This window comes from Pan troglodytes, chromosome 3 (genome assembly GCF_028858775.2).
Source record: "Pan troglodytes isolate AG18354 chromosome 3, NHGRI_mPanTro3-v2.0_pri, whole genome shotgun sequence".
Classification (NCBI taxonomy): domain Eukaryota; kingdom Metazoa; phylum Chordata; class Mammalia; order Primates; family Hominidae; genus Pan; species Pan troglodytes.
In genome coordinates, this window is record NC_072401.2 from 75,051,080 (window position 1) to 75,073,490 (window position 22,411).

Sequence of the window (22,411 nt, forward strand, 5' to 3'; positions counted from 1 at the left end):
GGTACAGTCTGTCATGGCTTTTCTTGGCTAGGAAAGGGAAATCCCCCAACCCCTTGTACTTCCTGGGTGAGGCGATTCCCCACCCTGCTTCAACTCACCCTCCGTCCAACCAGGCCCAATGAGATGAACCAGTTACCTCAGTTGGAAATGCAGAAATCACCATCTTCTGCGTTGATCATGCTGGGAGCTGTGGACCAGAGCTGTTCCTATTTGGCCATCTTGGAATGGAATCTCCATAACTTTTATATATATTGAGAAACAAAAAAAAAGTGTGTCTCATTTTATTGCAATATTCACTTTATTGTGGTGGTCTGGAACCAAACCCACAGTATATTTGGAGTATTCCAGCACAGGCAAAATTCTTGGGAGTTCAGGGTGGGAACTGGTGGAATTATGGCAGGGTCAATAGTAGAGATGCTAATTAATGTTTAGAGTATAATAAGAGAAGGAAAGGAAAGATCATTTCAGGTGGAGGGCATAGAAGATGTCAAGGTGCAGAGGTGGGGATGTAGAGTGGTAGAAAGCTAGCTGGGACCAGAGTGTAAAAGGACTTAAGTTACCTGACAATAGGCATAATTGCTTTCCTGTAGGCACTTTGAGGACACATTTTAAGTTGGAGCATGGCTTTGATCAGATCTGGGTTTAAAAGAGTATCTTGTAGCCATGAAATGAATTAGATGGGGGAGAGATGTTTGGTAAAGGAAGGAGCAAAGAAAGGAAGGCAGAAAGCAGGGAGAGTAATCTAGATCAGAGACTTCTGCAACTTTTTTTCTTTCTCTTTCTTTCTTCTTTCTTTCTTTCTCTTCCCTTTCCTTCCTTTCTTCCTTCCTTTTTCCCCTCCCTCCCTCTCTCCTTCTCCCTTCCTTCCTTCCTTTCTTTCTCTTTCTTTTTTCTTTCTTTCTTTCCTTCTTCTTTCTTTCTTTCCTTCCCTTTCCCTTCCTTCCCTTTTCCCTCCCTCCCTCCCCCTTTCTTTCTTTCCCTCTTTCTTTCTGTCTTTCTTCTTTCTTTCTTTCCTTCTTTCCTTCCTTCCTTCTTTCTTTTTCTCTTTTTCTTTTTTAATGTTCTTTTTGTCCAATCGTAGGTTTTGGGGGAACAGGTGGTATTTGGTTACATGAGTTAGTTCTTTAGTGGTGCTTTCTGAGATTTCAGTGCACCCATCACCTGAGCAGTATACACTGAACCAAATTTGTAGCCTTTTATCACTCACCCCTTTCCCAGCCATTCCCCCTGAGTCCCCAAAGTCCATTGTATCATTCTTATGCCTTTACATCCTCATAGCTTAGCTCCCATCTATAAATGAGAACATACAATGCTTGGTTTTCCATTCGTGAGTTACTTCACTTAGCATAATAGTCTCCAATCCCATCCAGGTTGTTGTGAATGCCATTAATTCATTCCTTTTTATGGCTGAATAGTATTCCATCATACATATATATATACTACAGTTTCTTTACCCACTTATTGATTGATGGGAATTTGGGCTGGTTCCATATTTTTGCAATTGCAAATTGTGCTGCTATAAATATATGTCCAAGTACCTTTTTCATATAACGACATCTTTCCCTCTGGGTAGATACCCAGTGGTGGGATTGTTGAATCAAATGTTAGTTTTACTTTTAGTTAAGGAATCTCCACACTGTTTTTCATAGTGGTTTTACTAGTTTACATTCCCACCAGCAATGTAGGAGTGTTCAGTGTTCACTGCATCCACACCAACATCTATTATTATTCTATCTTTTGATTCTGGCCATTTTTGTGGGAGTAAGGTGGTATCACATCACGGTTTTGATTTGCATTTCCCTGATCATTAGTGATGTTGAGCATTTTTTCATACATTTGTTGGCCACTTGTATATCTTCTTTTGAGAATTGTCTATTCATGTCCTTAGCCCACTTTTTGATGGGATTGTTTTTTTCTTGCTAATTTGTTTAAGTTCCTTAAAGACTCTGGATATTAGTACTTTGTCAGATGTATAGATTATGAAGATTTTCTTCCACTCTGTGGGTTGTCTGTTGACTCTGCTGAGTTCCTTTTGCTGTGCAAAGCTCTTTAGTTTAATTTAGTTCCACCTATTTGTCTTTGTTTTTGTTGCATTTGCTTTTGGGAGCTTGGCCATGAAATCTTTGCCTAAGCCAATGTCTAGAAGGGTTTTTCTGATGTTACCTTCTAGTATTTTTATAGTTTCAGGCTTAGATTGAACTATTTGATCCATCTTGATTTGATTTTGGCATAAAGTGAGAGATGAGGATCCAGTTTCATTCTCCTACATGTGGCTTGCCAATTATCCCAGCACCATTTGTTGAATAGGTTGTCCTTTTCCCACTTTATGTTTTTGTTTGCTTTGTTGAAGATCAGTTGGCTGTATGTATTTGGGTTTATTTCTGGATTCTCTATTCTGTTCCATTGGGGTATCTGCCATTTTTATGCCAGTACCATGTTGTTTTGGTGACTATGGCCTTATAGTATACTTTGAAATCAGGTAATGTGATGCCTCCAGATTTGTTCTTTTTGCTTAGTCTTGGTTTAGCTATGTGGGCTCTTTTTTGGTTCCTTGTAAATTTTGGAGTTTTTTCTCTCATTCTGTGAAGAAAGATGGTGGTATTTTGATGGGAATTGAATAGAATTTGTAGACTGCTTTTGGCAGTATTGTCATTTTCACAATATTGATTCTACTCATCCATAAGCATGGGATGTGTTTTCATTTGTTTGTGTCGAGAGACATCTTCAATTTCAGAGTGAAAGGTGGAAAGGGCCTGGCCTAGGGAAGTGGGTTTGGGGGGTGAATGGAGACAAGACACAAATTAGATTGATGTGAGAGGCAAAGAAGATGGAAGGATAAGAAGTAATGCTGGAGTATAGAAACCACACAGCAAAATACACCTTCAAATAGTGATTCTTAAACTGTATTGAATTAGGACCCCTTTGGAAAAAATCCTGACCCTTTTCACAGAAAAATACATGTGCACATGCATGTGCACACACACACACACACACACACACACACACACACATCATTTTGCCTTCAATTTCCAGGGTTCATAATATCCCTATAATCTATCCATGGATCCTAGGTTAAGAAACCCCAGGAATCTGTTGACTGCTTGGTTTTGTTGTCAATGAAATCTTTGACCCTCAAATTATTTTCCTATGATTACTGCTCCCTCCTAAAAATTGAATAGAGCTAATATTTTTCTGAAAATTGAAGCTTCTGATTAATCAAGATTTCACTATCTCTATCTTGTTATGTATACATTTCTTTATAGCTATATAGCCAGTAGTTTCTCAGGAAGACAACTTAAAAGACTGTAAGCATTAGCCAACCATCTGCAATCCTCCAGTCATTGCCCATGGGAGTGAGGAGAACTTGAGTAAAGGAAGAAGCAGGACCTGTTGGGAGGGGACAGGGAGGCCATGAAGGGAGTTCAGTTCATGTACCTGGCATATGCTGGAAAATGGAAAATGAAGAGAGTGTTGGGGTTCAGAAAACATCCTGGGGTTCTGAGGCCAAAATGAAGGCCTCAGAAGCAAAAATTTTTCTCTGACCTTCTCCAGCCCTTTTGTCTGTTAGTGTCATTCTCCCCCAAGGCTAGCCAAAGAAACTAGAATCCCTCGTCTCTAGAGCAGGTCATAGAAACTAGAACTCCTTGTCCCCAAAGCCAGCCATTAAACATAAAAATCTTACTCTAACTTTCCTTCTGCCTTTCTGTATAAAAACTGGCCATAGAGAAATGACGTGACCCATCTTGTTTGACTCTAGGTCATGGGACCCCAATTCCAGGGAAGGCCCTGTTTCATACCCCTTCATACCCAGGAGGAAGGAATGACACACAGAAGCCAAGAGGAATCTAGACTGACAGGCCTCACTGGGCTTCCCCAATCAGTCCTCTAGCATCAGATCATAACCTTTTTGTCCAAATATAGGTCTACATAGCTGTCCATACTTTGTTGAACCTAAGCATAAAAATGAACAGTTTCTCCTTTACCATTGGATCTTCATTCTGTATTCATTCATTCTAAATTTGTATGCCCTTTCTCCAATTAACCTGCCTTTTGCGAGTTGATTGTTCAGCAAACCTTCCATAGTCAAGGAAGAAGCTTTCCCTTGGACCCTACAAGGGTGAGGAGGAATGAAATGACAACATAAAACAATTCAGAGTCTTCCAGCCAATTGGCCATTAGAAAGCTAAGTTTTCATGCCCGCCTCACCACCACAATACCTTTCCACATCAAGCAGAGAGGCAACTCATAAGCTCCCAAAGCCTCCAACTTATATGGCATCTTCAGGTATGGTTCACCATGGTGCAAGAGCCCAACACAGACTCTTGGTACCCATTGTCTACTCCAGCTATAATTCAGAATTATGTAGGGGTATTGGAAAACAAAAGTGTTGGTGCTACGGCTTCATCCTGGACTAACTGAGACAAAACTTCTGCAGGTGGGAACCAGACATCTGTATTTTTTTCTGTCATCCCAGGTGATGCTGATGCACAGTTGAGGGGTGTGAAAAATCAAGCAAAACTCTCCATGAATGCTGAATGACAATCACAAGCTCTGTTTGTTGAGGATCTGGAATGAGTTCTGCCAGCTGCCTTTGGCCCAGATCTCCATGGAGTGACTCATCATACCTCTGCATTTCTGGGAATTTGGAATGTTCTTTTATGATTTTTTAATTAAGGAAAAAAGTGTTTTGCTTAGAATATATACATCTACATATTTGAAAGAAAATACACCAAAATGTCGAGTGTTCATTTTGAGGTAGGAGGATCATAGGTAGTTTTTACTTTTTGGGTTGCATGTTACATTTTCTATAAGGGACCATGAATTTCTAACAAAGGTTAGTTAAATAATTACTTAATATTATTTAGGGAAAAGACCCTAGAATAACTTTTGATTTGAATATGTGGAGAGCCTTGGAATCTTAAACTATATCCTAAGGAGAGCATCCTGCTGGAGAGAAATTCTTGAGTCAAAAGAAGGTGGGGTTTGAGTGAAATTGGGGAAAACAAAGAAGGAAACAATGAAGAAAAAGGGAGAAAACTTAAGAAAGGAGATAAAAACAGAAGCCCAAGCCATCCAGAACAGGAAGCGAGGATGAGAAAGAAGGAAGATGGAGCTTAAAATACACACTTCTGAAAATTGAGGAGTTCCCAAAAACAAGAATTTTTCCTAAATGTGTTGATGGTTCTGAGCCAGAGGTCAGTGGAGAGTTTGATTAACCACAACAAGATATCTTTGGAATCCTAAACTGAACATTGAACACAGAAAGTGAATTAATCTAGATTCTTAAAGAGCATAGCCCATTTATCTCAATGCCTCTCCTCCATCAAAACCAAGTTGATGGTAAGATAAAGTTGAGCCCTCATGAAAGGATTTGTTAAAGCCAAACTGGAGTGAACGTTTGAAATTAGAGGAAGCATTTAGATGGTAAATAGAACATGAATGATGGACAGAGAAGAGAGAATTGAAAAAAAAAATCTAATAGCCATTGTTTTTCTCTTTAAATTATCCCATAGATAGCTGACATACGTCTGGTTTGAGTAAAAATTTTCCAATCTGAAATACAGAAGCAACAAGAAAAGCTAACACTGACAGCTTTATCCTTTGAAGATTAAATCTAAGCCATCAGCAATCCACAATCATCTCCCTGTCTAGTGGTTGAGTCCTTTTTCTAAGCCATGTCCTTTTGACACAAGTGACACAAACATGACTTTTAACCCAGTTAGAGCAGCTCTCTAGATGGCAGTTTCTGTCCTTGTGCAGAGGGAACGTTTGCTGAAAGCTGACACTTCACTTCCTGGAAGGCAGAATGAGGTTTGTGGTTCTTGGGCACCCTTGTCCCTTGAGACTCTCTTCCCTGTCACAGAGGTGTTAGTGAACTGTCCCCAGCTAACATTTAAACTGCCAGTCTCCCTGGATCAGCAGAAGGCAGCATAAATTGGAGCTAAGAGGCTCTCCTCAGCTCTTCTGGCTACCTAGGAAGAAAAAATTCTTAGTGCCCAATTAGAAATTCCTCCATAGAGGACCTGTCCTGCCCTGCCCTGTCCTCCCCAAAGTCCACCCGCATCACCCAGAGCTGGGGCTTGCTCAGTCCTAACAGAACCCTCTGTATGAGTGGACAAATGGAATAAAGGTCAGGTTTAGTGGGTCAATACTTTGTAGAAAGCACTTTGATTACTGTAGCCTTGTAGTATAGTTTGAAGTCAGGTAGCACGATGCCTCCAGGTTTGTTCCTTTTGCTTAAGATTGTCTTGGCAATGCGGGCTCTTTTTTGGTTCCATATGGACTTTAAAGTAGTTTTTTTCCAATTCTGTGAAGAAAGTCAATGGTAGCTTGATGGGGATGGTATTGAATCTATAAATTACCTTGGGCAGTATGGCCATTTTCACGATATTGGTTCTTCCTATCCATGAGCATGGAATGTTCTTCCATTTGTTTGTGTCTTCTTTTATTTTGTTGAGCAGTGGTTTGTAGTTATCCTTGAAGAGGTCCTTCACATCCCTTGTAAGTTGGATTCCTAGGTATTTTATTCTCTTTGTAGCAATTGTGAATGGGAGTTCACTCATGATTTGACTCTCTGTTTGTCTGTTATTGGTGTATAGGAATGCTTGTGATTTTTGCACATTGATTTTGTATCCTGAGATTTTGCTGAAGTTGCTTATCAGCTTAAGGAGATTTTGGGCTGAGACAATGGGGTTTTCTAAAGATGCAATCATGTCATCTGCGAACAGGGATAATTTGACTTCCTCTCTTCCTAATTGAATATCATTTATTTCTTTCTCTTGCCTAACTGCCCTGGCCAGAACTTCCAACACTATGTTGAATAGGAGAGGTGAGAGAGGGCATCCCTGTCTTGTGGCAGTTTTCAAAGGGAATGCTTCCAGTTTTTGCCCATTCAGTATGATATTGGCTGTGGGTTTGTCTTAAATAGCTCTTATTATTTTAAGACACGTTCCATCAAGACCTAGTTTATTGAGAGTTTTTAGCATGAAGGGCTGTTGAATTTTGTCAAAGGCCTTTTCTGTATCTATTGAGATAATCATGTGGTTTTTGTCTTTGGTTCTGTTTATGTGATGGATTACATTTATTGATTTGCATATGTTGAACCAGCCTTGCATCCCAAGGATGAAGCTGACTTGATCCTGGTGGATAAACTTTTTGATGTGCTGCTGGATTCAGTTTGCCAGTATTTTATTGAGGATTTTTGCATCAATGTTCATCAGGGATATTGGGCTAAAATTCTTTTTTGCTGTGTCTCTGCCAGGCTTTGGTATCAGGATGATACCTCATAAAATGAGTTAGGGAAGATTCTCTTTTTTCTATTGATTGGAATAGTTTCAGAAGGAATGGTACCAGCTCCTCTTTGTACCTCTGGTAGAATTCGGCTGTGAATCCATCTGGTACTGGACTTTTTTTCATTGGTAGGCTATTAATTATTGCCTCAATTTCAGAGCCTGTTATTGGTCTATTCAGGGATTCAACTTCTTCCTGGATTAGTCTTGGGAGGGTGTATGTGTCCAGAATTTATCCATTTCTTCTAGATTTTCTAGTTTATTTGCATAGAGGTGTTTATAGTATTCTCTGAGGGTAGTTTGTATTTCTGGGGGATCGGTGGTGATATTCCCTTTATCATGTTTTATTGCATCTATTTCATTCTTCTCTCTTTTCTTCTTTATTAGTCTTGCTAGTGGTCTATCAATTTTGTTAATCTTTTCAAAAATCGAGCTCCTGGATTCAATGATTTTTTGAAGGTTTTTTTTTTCTCTATCTCCTTCAGTTCTGCTCTTAGTTGTTTCTTGCCTTCTGCTTGCTTTTGAATTTGTTTGCTCTTGTTTCTCTAGTTCTTTTAATTGTGATGTTAGGATGTCGATTGTAGATCTTTCCTACTTTCTCTGTGAGCATTTAGTGCTATAAATTTCCCTCTACACACTGCTTTAAATGTGTCTCAGAAATTCTGGTACATTGTGCCTTTGTTCTCATTGGTTTCAAAGAATATCTTTATTTCTGCCTTCATTTCGTTATTTACCCTGTAGTCATTTAGGAGCAGGTTGTTCAGTTGCCATGTAGTTGTGAGGTTTTGAATGAGTTTCTTAGTCCTGAGTTCTAATTTGATTGCACTGTGGTCTGAGAGACAGTTTGTTGTGATTTCTGTTCTTTTACATTTGCTGAGGAATGGTAGTGGTACCAAAACAGAGATATGGACTGATGGAAGAGAACAGAGGCCTCAGAAGTAACATCACACATCTATAACCATCTGATCTTTGACAAACCTGACAAAAACAAGCAATGGGGAAAGGATTCCCTATTTAATAAATTGTGCTGGGATAACTGGCTAGCCATATATAGAAAGCTGAAACTGGGTCCCTTCCTTACACCTTATACAAAAATTAATTCAAGATGGATTAAAGACTTAAATGCTAGACCTAAAACCATGAAAGCCCTAGAAGGAAACCTGGGCATTACCATTCAGGACATAGGCATGGGCAAGGACTTCATGACTAAAACACCAAAAGCAATGGCAACAAAAGCCCAAATAGACAAATGGGATCTAATTATACTAAAGAGCTTCTGAACAGCAAAAGAAACTACCATCAGAGTGAACAGGCAACCTATAGAATGGGAGAAGATTTTTGCAATCTACCCATCTGACAAAGGGCTAATATTCAGAATCTACAAAGAACTCAAACACATTTACAAGAAAAAAATCAAACAACCCCATCAAAAAGTGGGCAAAGGATGTGAAGAGACACTTCTCAAAAGAGGACATTTATGTAGCCAACAGACACATGAAAAAATGCTCATCATCACTGGTCATCAGAGAAATGCAAATCAAAACCACAATGAGATACCATCTCACACCAGTTACAATGGCGATCATTAAAAAGTCAGAAAACAACAGATGCTGGAGAGGATGTGGAGAAATAGGAACACTTTTACACTGTTGGTGGGAGTGTAAACTAGTTCAGCCATTGTGGAAGACAGTGTGGTGATTCCTCAAAGATCTAGAACAGAAATACCATTTGACCCAGTGATCCCAATACTGGGTATATACCCAAAGGATTATAAATCATGCTACTATAAGGACACATGCACACGTATGCTTATTGCAGCACTATTCACAACAGCAAAGACTTGGAACCAACTCAAATATCCATCAATGATAGACTGGATTAAGAAAATGTGGCACATATACAACATGGAATACTATGCAGCCATAAAAAAGGATGAGTTCATGTCCTTTTCAGGGACATGGATGAAGCTGTAAACCATTATTCTAAGCAAACTATCGCAAGGACAGAAAACCAAACACCACATGTTCTGACTCATAGGTGGGAATTGAACAATGAGAAGACCTGGACACAGGGCAGGGAACATCACACATGAGGGCCTGTCATGGGGTGGGGGGATTGGGGAGGGATAGCATTAGGAAAGATATCTAATGTAAATGACGAGTTAATGGGTGCAGCAAACCAACATGGCACATGTATACCTATGTAACAAACCTGCATATTGTGCACATGTACCCTAGAACTTAAAGTATAATAATAATGAAAAAAGAAATCACTTTGAGGGAAAGCAGATTATTCTTAGTATTTTATTCTCTTTATAACCCAGTGGCTTAGCCTATTGGGACTGCCATAACAAAATACCATAAAGAAGGTGGCTTATAAACAATAAAAATTTATTTCTCACCATTCTAGAGGGAGGAAAGTCCAAGATCAGGGTACAGACAGATTTGGTGTCTGGTTGTTGTCTGGTGGGGACCCTCTTTCTGGTTCACAGATGACATCTAGCTGTGTTTTCACATGGTGAAAGGAGTGAGGCTTCTCTCTGTGGCTTCTTTTATAAGGTCACTTGTCCCACTGGTAAGGGCAAAGCCCCTCAAAGGCCCTATCTATTAATTCTATCACACTGATGATTAGGTTTCAACATATGACTTTGGAGGGACACAAACATTCAGGCCCTAACAACCAGTTTAACATGGGATCACCTCATTGCCACATAAATTGTAGGAATCAAATGGAATTACATTCTGTTTATGGTCTTCTTGAATACAACAGAAATTCCAGGCTGCAGAGCTGGAAAGGACACTAATCATCAGTGAGTTTGACCTCCCTTAGGTACTTTTGAACATTTTCCCAGCCATCTGATAATCCAGATCATATTTAAACATCTTCATTAATGCAAGCTTATTAGATTCCACTACAACCCAGTTCTGGAAAGCTATAGGTGTTGGAAAATTCCTCCTTCCCTGTGCCTCCAAACTGGGACTAGGTGCCCTTCTTTATGTCCTTACGCTACCTGTATGAACCCACCATGACACTGACCACTCATTGCCTTGTAATTGTTCATTAGCATCCTGTGCTTCACCCTCACCCTCTCCATGCTGTAAACTCCTTGAGGACAAGCACTACGTCCTTCTTCAACACTGAATACACAGCATATAACACAGAACACTTACATACTAGGCAATCAGAAACTATTTGTTAAAAATATGAAAGTACCTGCTAAGTCTCTGCTGCTGCTGGTGACTCAGCCTTTTTATCTATAACAAGAGAGGATTGGACTCCACTGTTTCCCACCACAGTAGCACCAGCCTTCCCTAGGAGATGTATGGAAATGTATGGGGGCCTTATTTGTTGCCACAAGGCTTCTTGCTTGGAGGTTACTGGCAAGGACCAAGGATTCAAAATGTTCTACAATGTCTAGAACAGTCTAATACAATGGAGAACTGCTCACAGCCACCAGCCACTCCACCAAATATCAATAGCATTTCCACTATGAACCACTGTAGACAAAAATACAGGCTGTGAATCAGGGGACTAGGATTCTAGTCCTAACTGTCACCAACTAGCTGTGTGACCTTGAGCATACTGATTCACCTCTCTGTGCATCAACATCTTTATCTGTCACATGATGATTTAAAAAATTGCCTGATGTTTTTACCTTCCTGTGTAAAATCAAATAATCATGAAGAAATGCTGCAAAAAGAATGTATGAGTACTAAATGGATATGAGCCCTCACTGGTGTTACATGAGGTGACTAGCAATTGGGCCAGAATTGCTAGAAGTAGGGGGGATTATCCACAGATTACTGTCCAAAAGTGGCATCTCTTAGGTCCCTGGTTGTGTACACAGACCATGCCCTCATGCATGCTGTGACAGGAAGGAGAGACATGAGAGGCGGCAGGAAGACAACCCTGACCAGAGGAAGTACGCATGTGGAAGGGGCACACTCTACCTCTGCCTGGAATTGCCTTCTTCTGGACTTGCGCTGCCAACCTCCTGCTGCAAACATCTTTTAAATCCTAAAATCAGATCATGCCCCTCTCCCACTTTAAACCCTCCAGTGGCTTCCCATGCACAGGGGACTCTGTCTACCATGGATCATAAGGCAAAGAGACTTTCCTTTTCGCCCTCACCTCAAGCCATTCTCTCCCTCTCTCATTGCTCTCTGGCTACACTGGTTTCTAGCTGGTGTTTTAAACTTTGTTTTGTTTGTGAATAGACCAAAGTAGTTCTTACCATGGGGCTTTTACCATTGCCTCTGCCTAGAAGGCTCTGACACTAGATCTTTTCATGACTATCTCCATCCCATCATTCAGGTCTTGACTCAATGTTATCTGCTCAGAGAGTCTTACTTAAAATAGCCTCCTCCAGTTCCATGTCCCACATCCTCCATTACTTCTCACTCCTCACTTTCTTCTTAGCATTTGTATTGCTGTCTAAAGCTGTTTATATATTTATTTGCTTTTTTGTTTTCTGTCACCCCTAAGTAGGATGTAATTTCCACAAGAGGAGAGACTGTCTTGTTCACCACTCTCACTTCAATGCTTAAAACAATGTTTGACATGTAGTTAGCACTTGAAATATATTTGCTGAATAAAGAAATGGAAGGATGGAGGCATGCATGCATGGCTTCTTCCAGATTGAACCCAGGCATCACCTCCTCCAGAAAGCTGTTTCTGACTTCTCCAAGCCCATATGCTCCATGCTCATATGCCAATCACAGAGTTGACCAGCTCACACAAAATTCTCAGTGTGTCCATCTGTCTTCCCACCAGCCCTCGAACCCCTCAAAGCTAAGAATCATATCTCTTTCATGTTTGTATCTTTCACCTCAGGCATTGTCTTGCCCATAGATCATTGAACTAAACTGAACTGAACTAAGCAATGACAATGGGCAATTTACATTTTCTCCTTGGCGATACGGAGTAAGGGGGTGGTCTGCTCACCTCATAGTTAGTAAACCCCACAGCCCCTGAAGTCTTTAGTAGGGAGTATCAAACATGGCCAACTAACACCAAGTCGTTAGGCAGGCAACTGCCTGGAAATTGAGAATAGGATTTCACATATTCCTGGCATCTGTTACAGACTTTCAGGATTTCCCTTTTTACTTTGATGAACAGATATGTTCTTAGAGAAATGCATGTAAATTAAGCTTTTGCCCTTTTAGATGAAAAATTATTTAAAATGCAAATTCAGAATTGACTCTGAAAGATTTAGTCTTTCAGATTAAAAGACTGAAAAATATTTTCAATAGCTATTTTGTGCCAGACACCATACTAGGTACGTCAAAATTTGTTACCCCATAACAGTTTAAAACATAAATATTAAATGTGCCCAGAGGTTATGACTGAGGTTTAAAGTGGCTAAGTAGCTTGTTCAAGGCCTCACAGCTGATATGAAGCAGAATCTGGGTTAGAATCCACAATGAAATGCCAGTTCTGTGTATTTTTACATCACCACTGGAACCCAGCAGGAAGTCACCCCCAATTCACTTACTTTGCTGGTTAGAATTCTTGTGTATTGGGCTTTCTCAAAGAGAGCCCCCCCAGAATTCTTTAACCACACTGTGACTTCTACAAGTCACCTCTTTTAACTGCTAGCAGGGGTTTAGCACCACTAATCAAACCGACCACATCTGACATATGGGTGTTCCTGCTCAAATGACAGATCGTTTGTACTGTAAGTCCCTTAATAGTAAAAATGAGGTACTTGGGAAGATCAAAAGCAATTTGGGTCTAAATCATTGTTGGCTTTGTAAGCTAGGAAAAATCAGCAAATAGATGAACATCTGCCTCTCTTAAAAATTGTCCAAAAAATGTCATCACTGGGCAATAACAAAACCTCTACAAAATGGAATATTTTGGCTACAAATCTCCATAACAATGATGACATTGTCTGCAAGTTCTAGCCGTATATTACTAGTACATTTTCAGAGAAAAGGTTTTAGTAAGTGTAGATTTTATGGAATTGACTTCCAACCCAAATACTTTATAGAGATGTTTCAGGTTGAGTTTCCTCATTGGATGTGTTTTAGCAAGCGAGAGGTGAAGAGGTAGGTGAGACTCCAGAGATAAGCTCAAGTTTATTTTGGAATTCACATATTTCTGGAATCCTTATATTAATACCATAATACAAACTTTAAATCTAATATAAATGCCAGTTTCTCTTTAAGTTAACTCTGGACCTTCCTGTTATTCTTCTTTGACAGCTCCTGTTCAGAATTCCTGAAGCATTCAGAGTTGTAAGGCAGTGTGATGTGGTGAGCTGGGTCCCTAGTCCATCACCTAGGCACCCTTCACTGAATAGAAAGGGTTGTGTCCAAATCTTGGCTTCACTCCTGATTAGTTGTGTGACCTAGTGCAAGTCGCTTAACCCCTCTGAGCTTCAGTTTTCTTACCTGTAAGATGGAGATAATAGTACCTACTTCAGAATGCTATTGTAAGGATAAATGAGATAATAGGCATGAAAGTACCCGGCATGGTTCTGGGACCTTGAGAGCATCCCCTGCTTTGAAAATTGTTGGATATAAAGTAATGGTACATGGGCAATAAGCTTTGTATATAGCTCTTTTGATGAATTAGGTGCATGGGTTCCTGTTAGACTCATCCAACAAGGCCAGTCCTTGGCGTGTGTGTATATGTATTTGTGGGTCTGCATCTGCACCCTCCCTGGGGAAAAAGAGAGTTCGATTTGTGATCAGTGGAGACCAGTGTGTAATGGTTGAGAGCTGAGTTCTGAAGATAGACTTCATAGATTTAAGTCCTTGCTTGGCCATGTACCTGCTGTGTGGCCTCAGACATACTTCTTACCCTCTCTGTATCTCAGTTTCGTCCTCTGTAGAAGTGGAAAGTAACTTAGTGTTGTTGTGAAGATTCGTGGAGTTAATATATGTAAAGCACTTAGGATCCACTATTCTCCATTTCTAGGACAAACAGGAAGTGGCAGAGGAGAAAGCTGTGGTGATGAAAGTGACAGGGATGCCAAAGAGACTTGTGCTCCAGGAAGTGCCAGGGCAATGATCCCCATGAAGGACACAGGCCGTGGAGCACTAGAAGCCAAGTGTCTGGTAGGGAACAATACAAGATCAGGAAAGGGAGCAATGGCATCGGGCAGCACCCAGGGTCCATGGTGCTGGGGACACAGGGACACTCTGCCTCCCATCAATGATCCTGGAGTTGAAAAAGAGATTCGAGTCTTGGGGTTTGGGAACACTGCAAGCTTCCAGGGTTACCCCATATGACGGTGCAGGTCAGACAGTGTAGAGGAATACTGTAGCGTCTGTTTGACATCTGCAGACATGGTTAGGCCTCTTCCTGTAACATTGTATAAAGGATGCCAGAAGAGACAAGGTGGAGTGTTCAAGTGCATGCATTTCCCTTGGAGCTGGAGGAACAAAGCAACCAGGACCCTTGTGGTGACATAGGGCAAAGGTCTCCAGTACAAAGAGCAGGTGACAAGTAGGAATTAAGACAAAAGATAAGGGTAATTACATAAAGATACCCCTCCAAGCTTCGAAATTCACATATTTCTGGAATCCTTATATTCATACCATAATATAAACTTTAAATCTAATATAAGTGCCAGTTTCTCTTTAAGTTAACTCTGGACCTTCCGGTTACTCTTTGACAGCTCCTGTTCAGAATTCCTGCAGCACTCAGAGTCATAAGGCAGTGTGGTGTGGTGAGCTGGGTCCCTAGTCCATCACCTAGGCACACTTCACTGAATAGAAAGGGTCTATAAGCTCAAATCTATGCTTATAGACTAACATAACTTAGACCATTAAGCGTACAAACAGTTCTGGGAATCCAGGCTTACTGTCAAGCTAAATATCATACAGATGATAACAAGGAATGGAAGGCAGTCTACTGCAGCATTTGATTGCATGGGCTCAGGGGCCAGACTTCCTGGGTTTGAAGCCCATCTCTACCACCTCCTAACTGTGGTTTGGGCAAAGTTATTGAATTATTTAATTTTTCTTTGATTCAGTTTCTTCATTGTTCCGGGGTGAATTGTGTTTCTTCAAAATTCATATGTGGAAGTCCTAACCCAGTACCTCAGAAGGTGACTGTATTTGGACATAGGGACTTGAAAGAGGTGATTCTGTCAAAATGAGGCTGTGAAGTCCTCGCCAACAATAAATGGTGACAACCTCAAAAACAGAAACAAAACAAGACCATGAGGGTGGGCCTTAATCCAATGTGACTGGTGTCCTTATAAGGAAGAGGGATTTGGACACAAAACGAGACACTAGGAATATGCAGGCATAGAATAAAGACCACACAAGGAAGCAGTAAGAGGTGGCCATCTGCAAACCAAAGAGAGAGGACTCAGAAGAAACCGAACTTGTCGACACCTTGATCTTGAACTTTGAGCCTCCAGAAAGATGGGAAAATAAATGTCTGTTGTTCAAGCCACCCAAGCTTTAATATTTTGATATGGCAGCCCTAACAAACTAATAGATTCATCTGTAAATTAAGGATTAAAAAATAGTACTTACCTCATAGAGTTGAGGTAAAGTTTAAATGAGATATTCCACATAAAGCATTTGTTACTTTGCTTGGGACATAATTAATACTCAGTATATGTTAGAGTTATAGAAGATGCATCTGAAAGTTCTGCCATATTGTGGGAGGGTTGAAACGTGGTGGGAGAAGTGGTTCTCCAAAATGTGTAGGTGATGGCTTAAGTGACAACAATCATGTATTAAGTACTTATTGAGTGTGGATCCTGTCTAGGTTATATTTGGCTGCAGGCAACAGAAATAAACATAATACTTAAATAAGATAAAAGGTCTTTCTCTCTTTCCAGCCAACAGCTGGAGGCAACCTAGGGCAGTTATGGTACTCTATGATGTTAGGGACTTGAGCTCTTTCTATTTTTTAAATTGTCATTTGTGGATTTCATCCTCAGTTGTCCAAAATGGCTGCAGGAGCTCCCAACATTGTGTCCCAATTCTATCCAGGATGAAGGACAAAAGAATAGAGAAGTGCAAGCCTTTATTTTAAAGAAACTTCCAGGAAATTCCATATACCTATTCCACTTGCATTTCTTTGACCAGAACTTAGCTCCATGGTCACACTTAGGTGCCAGGGAGACTGGGAAACAATCTTTATTCCAGGATAATAAGAATGCAGCTAAGTATCCAAGACTCTATTATAGAGCACAGAAGACAAAGGAGACATTTGGTAACAGTAATTGGTCTCTATACCATGTGCAATATGTGCGCAGAGATCATTGAAACAGGGGTCCTTATTGTGTTCTGTTTTGTTTGTTTGTTTGTTTTTCTGGTGGGGAAACTGAGCTTTTGTTTCTTCTTCAAGGGATATACAGCTCAGATTGACCTAACCCCCAGTTTCTCATGGATCCTAAAATCTCTCTACTTAACAAGTAAGAGTGACTGATCTTTACACAGTCCAGGAACCTCAAGGTGATGGTGACAAACTCCCCCAAATGTCCACTGCTATCTGATGAAAGACATCAACTTTGGTTGCAATTTCTTAAGCCAGATATGAAGAAGAATGTTTTAAGTCTCACCACAGTGATGCATGGAAATGAATCCTAAAGTACAGTATAATGTCACCTTGCCATCCCTAGGAGATGCTTAGGGATAAGCAAGAGACAGCAGTCTGGGGTGTATTTGGAGGGCCGTTCCGCCTGAAAGTTAGGCCTCTGTTGAATTTGTGATGAGAAAGAAAGGGGCTTATCTACATGAAAAAACAAAAATAATGATCGTCATATCTTTAAAGGCTTCCAGGGAAAAAGAAGTCTGTCAGAAAAGTTGAAGGAATAAATGTTAGACTAGAGTAGAAAAAAAAAAAGCTTTCACCAAAATGTCAGGGGAAAAAGAAGTGCGGGAAGAGAGGCATTAATAAGTGAACAGGGGATAAAGTTGGTGGCAATTCTCAGAGGGGAAGCTGCTGGGCTACTTTTTAAAAAATGTTCATTTCTCTCTCTTTTTATTCAGCTCATTTGTAGGTGTCCATTATAGAATAGCTAATCTTTTACAGGCAAAGGATCTAAATAGAAAACATTAAAGAAGTCTCACTCCGATGAATGAGGCCGAGCCTGCAGCTCAAGGAAACCCTGGAGACTGCATAGGGTGTTGGAAGAAAGAATCTCAGAAGAAAGAAATCTTCCCATGAAGAGAGAACATCAATTTCCAAGCCAGCAAGGGATGAGCTGGGGCCTCAGGAAGGAGGGGTGGGGTGGAGAGTGAACAGATCCACACACTGGTAAGGTAGATGAATAAGAGAGAAATACCTAAAGCTTGCCCGAAAGCAAAGTCCTTGACCAGATTTTTGTTCTGGGGAGGTCCCTTAAAACAACCCTGACTGGAGTTTTCTTTAACTGGCCCTGAGGGGAGAAAAATGCCAGGACTCACCAATGGATGTTTCTCAAATGCAAAGAATCCTTCCAGTGGTCGTCTATGTGGAGTGACGTGGGCAGCCCTGATATGATCTGAGGGGTGCAGCGCAGTGGTTCCTCCCACACAGATTCTGGCTCTGGCCCCATCCTGGTTTTTGAACACCTATCTGCATAACCTGCTATGGAGTAAAGGTATTGTTTGCCCAACACGCCTGTTGAAAGGCAAGTGTCCCTGGTAGGGTAATCCATTAGCATGGCAGGTCCTTCAGCATAGATGTGTGTCTCAGATTAGAGGACTAGAAAGGCCTGGAAGTTGGGGAGAGTTAGTCTGATATGGAACATTAGAGAGGAATAGAGAAGGAGGGGAAGGAGAGAGGAGGGCAAAAGGGAGAGCATTTTGACCAGCATTTGGCCTTGAGACAGAAGGGGCTGAGTGAGGATGAGAGCAGAAATTTAAATGGGAAGGTGTGGGGGCCCCTAAGGGGTTACTGTTTCTTCCACAAGCTACCAGGGCCAGACTCATTCTTTCCTAAGGGCTCTCATTCTTCCTCAAGCCCACTGGTGAATTAACCTTTGAGTATAGGCCAAAAGAGGAGACAACTCACTTCCTTTTAATTATTGAAACAATAATGTAATAGCACCATCATTAAGCACTGGTTCTTAACTTGGGAGGGAGGTGATCATCGAACTCCTCTGAGAATCTGATGAAAGCTGTGCTCGTACTTCTCAAAAAAATAAACATATGCACAGCCACACAAAATATGGTATGTTTTCACTTGTTTTATGGACACTGTGGGGGCCCATCTCTGGGTCCCATGAGAGGCCATTGTCTCCTAGCTAAAATGCTTTGATTTATTCTTTAATAATCCTAACACAGAGGTTTCATTTTTGTGCATTTATTCTAAGCCCTCTTCCTTATGCATGCATAATTGTTACAGTGCAATCATAATCTACATACAATTTACGTGTTCTACTTTATAAAATCTAACATTATCTGGTAAACATTTTTCTATGTTGTTATATATTCTTCACAATTATAAATTTGAATGAATATATAAAATTGTATTGAATTGTTGCAGTATAATTTTCTTAACTGTTCCTTAATGACTAGGTGTTTAAATGGCTTCTAATTTTGTAGTATAGATAATGCTACACTGAATATCCTTATCCATTTATCTTGCTTCTGTTGAATGTTTCCTTGAGAAAAATTCCTACCCTTTACAAAATCAAAGTGTAAGAATATTTTTATGGGTCTTAAAAGATGATGTGATATTGCTTTCCAAAGAAGTTATAATTTTGGGTACCGCCAATAGTATACAAGTGTCCCAATTTCCCCAAATCTTTACCTATAATGGGTACTATTATTGAATTTTTTTCTAATTTAATAGTTTTCAAAGCATCAAGAAGATAGTCTTATGTTTGGTTGCCAAGGGGTGAAGTGGAGAATGAGAAGAGTGTACTGGGAGGATGGGGAAGTCTGGTCTATAATGGGAATGGATAAAGCTTCTATGCTTTTCAGTAACAACTGGAACCAAGCAGGCTATATGAGTTAAGGAGCAGCACTCACGGACTTAGTAAACAGTACATTCCCACTTTCTGTCCAATCCCTTTTCAAGCTTCCACTTCTAAATTTTATCAGTCAAAATGGAAACTGGGAGCTAGGGTTTGATCAGGACCAACAGGGTTACTCTGGGTCACTTTGTAAGGATACTGTGATATGGTAATAGTATGGTTTATCCTCAGGATGTCATTGTCTCTAAAAAATTGCCTGGTGCTCCACAGCAGCACTATCCAATAGAAACATAATGCAAGCCACATATATATAGTTTTCAGTTTTCCAGTAGCCACACTAAAGAAAAAAAGTAAAAAGAAACAAATGATCTTCCTGACCTCAAAATATATTACAAAGCTACAGTTGTTAAAACATGGTACTAGCATAAAGACAGACATACACACCAATGGAACAGAATAGAAAGCTCAGAAATAAACTCACAGGTATACATTCAACTGAGCTTTGACAAGGGTGTCAAGAATATATAAGAGGGAATGGACAGTATCTTCAACAAATGTTGTTGGGAAAACAGGATATCCACATACAAAATAGTGAAATTAAATCTTTATCTTACTGTATGCATAAAAATTAATTCAAAATTGATTAAAGACTCAAACTAAGACCTGAAACCATAAAACTCCTAGAGAGAGGAAAAGCTTTAGCACACTGGGCTTGCTAATAATTTCTTAGATATGATACCAAAGTACAAACAACAAAAGCAAAATTGTACAATGTGACTACATGAAACTAAAAAGCTTCTGTACAACAAAGGAAACAATTAACAGAATGAAAAGGCAGCCTACAGAATGGGAGAAAGTATTTTCTATATATATATTGATAAGGGATTAATATCCAAAATAAATAAGTTCCTACGACTTAGTAGCAAAAAACCAAATAATCTGATTTAAAAACAGGCAAACAGGCAAAGGACTTGAATAGAAATTTCTCCAAAGAAGACTTACAAATGGCCAACAGGTGTATGAAAAGATGCTCAACATCACTAATCATCAGGGAAATGTGAATCAAAGCCACAGTGAGATATCACCTCACACCCATTGATATGGTTATTGTCAAAAACAAAACAAGGCTGGGAGTAGTGGCTCACATGTGTAATGCCAGTACTGTGAGAGGCCAAGGCAGGAGGATCACTTGAGGCCAGAAGCTCAAGACCAGCCTGAGCGAAACAGTAAGACCCCGTCTCTTCAAAAAATTAAAAAATTAGCTGGGCATGGTGGTGTGCCCGTAAAATCTCAGCTACTTGGAAGGCTGAGGTGGGAGGATCGCTTGAGTCCAGGAGTTCGAGGCTGCAGTGAACTATGATCACACCACTACACACCAGCCTGGGTGACAGAGCAAGACCTTGTCTCAAAAATAAATAAATAAATAAGACAAAAAAGATTAAAATGTTGGTGAGACTGTGGAGAAATGGGAATTTTTATATACTGTTAGTGGGAATGTAAAACAGTGCAGCCAATATAGAAAACAGTATAAAGTTTCCTCAAAAAATAAAAAATAGAACTACCATATGTTCCAGCAATTCCACTACTGGGTATATCCCAAAAGAATTGAAATTAGAATCTTGCAGGGATATCTGTACTCCCATGTCCATTGCAGCAGTATTAGCAATAGCCAAGACATGGAAGCAACCAAAATGTTCACTGGCAGATGAATGGATAAAAAAATATGGTATATACATACAATGGAATATTATTCAGCCTTTAAAAAGAAGAAAATCCTGTCACTTGCGACAACATGGATGAACCCGGAGGACATTATGCTAAGTGAAATGAGCCAGTCACAGAAGACAAATACTGCATGATTCCACTTCTATGAGGTACCTAAAATAGTCAGACTCACACAAGCAGAAAATAGAAGTGACTACCAGGAGCTGAGCTGGGGGGAGTAGGTTGGGACTTGTTCAGTTGATATAAAGTTTTGGTTATGCAAGAGAAATAAGTTCTAGAGATCTGCTGTACAGCATAGCACCCATAGTGAATGGTACTGTATTATGCCCTTAAACATTTGTTATGAGGTTAGATCTCATGTTAAGCACTCTTGCCAAAAACAAACAACACAAAACAAAGAAAGAAGAAAAAACAGTGGAGGGAGGACACAGGGAAACTTTTAAAGGTGATGGAGATGTCTATTACCTTGATTGTGGTGATAGTTTTATAGGTGTATGCATATGTCCCAACTCTTCAAATTATATGCATTAAACGTACATAGTTTTAATATATCAATTATATCTCAATAAAACTATTAAAAAACAAATCAAATTAACTTCAGTACTATATATTATTTAACCTGTCATATATTTAAAAATATCATTTCAGCATGTAATCAACATAAAAATTATTAAGTATTTTCACAGTCCTTTTTTCATACTAAACCTTTGGAAACTGTTGCATATTTTATACTAACAACACATCCCAGTTCGAGACACCTATATTTCTAGTACTCAGTTGCCACATGTGGTCATGGCCACTGTAGTAGACAGTGCAGCTCTGTGGCCTCAGCCCACAGAGATGAGCCTAGGATGCTTTGCATTGCAGAACTGTCTTTCTCTTAACGCTTGAGCTATTGGGAAATCAGAGCCATGTTATTTATCATGAAAGAGCATTTGATTAAAAGTATAAAATATCCTAGGTCAGATGGCACTGTAGTTGCAGGGGAGACAGTGAATTGCTGACCATGCACTGTGATACATCAAAATATAGGGACATTCAGGCCCCTCCTCAGCCTACTGAATCAGGATCTTTGGGGTGAGTCTCGAAAACAGATTTTTAAGTACAGGTTTTAATATGATAATAAGTGGCGCCTGTTATTAATGGGAGGACATTGAATCCCAGAGAGAATGAGTGACTCACTCATGTTCTTCTCATAGTTAGGGGTCAGCTAGACCTAGAACCTCACTTGGACCCACTAGACACCTTTCCACGCCCTCACCACAATCACTGCCAACTGCTATTCCAGCACAATTCTTGCCAAGAAAATACCTGTCTTGTGACAGGTATCAGCACACTTTAGGAGCAGTCAAGACAACTTCCTAAGAAGGTAAACTATATTTTCCCAACTTACCAAATTAGAGTAAGAAGAATAGATTTCTTCCTTTAATCTGGCTTTGTCTCAGACTGGAAATGCTCTCTTGTCCAGTTAGAAACTAATCGTGATAAAATTAGTAGGCCAGAAGGACACTCATGGCCCATC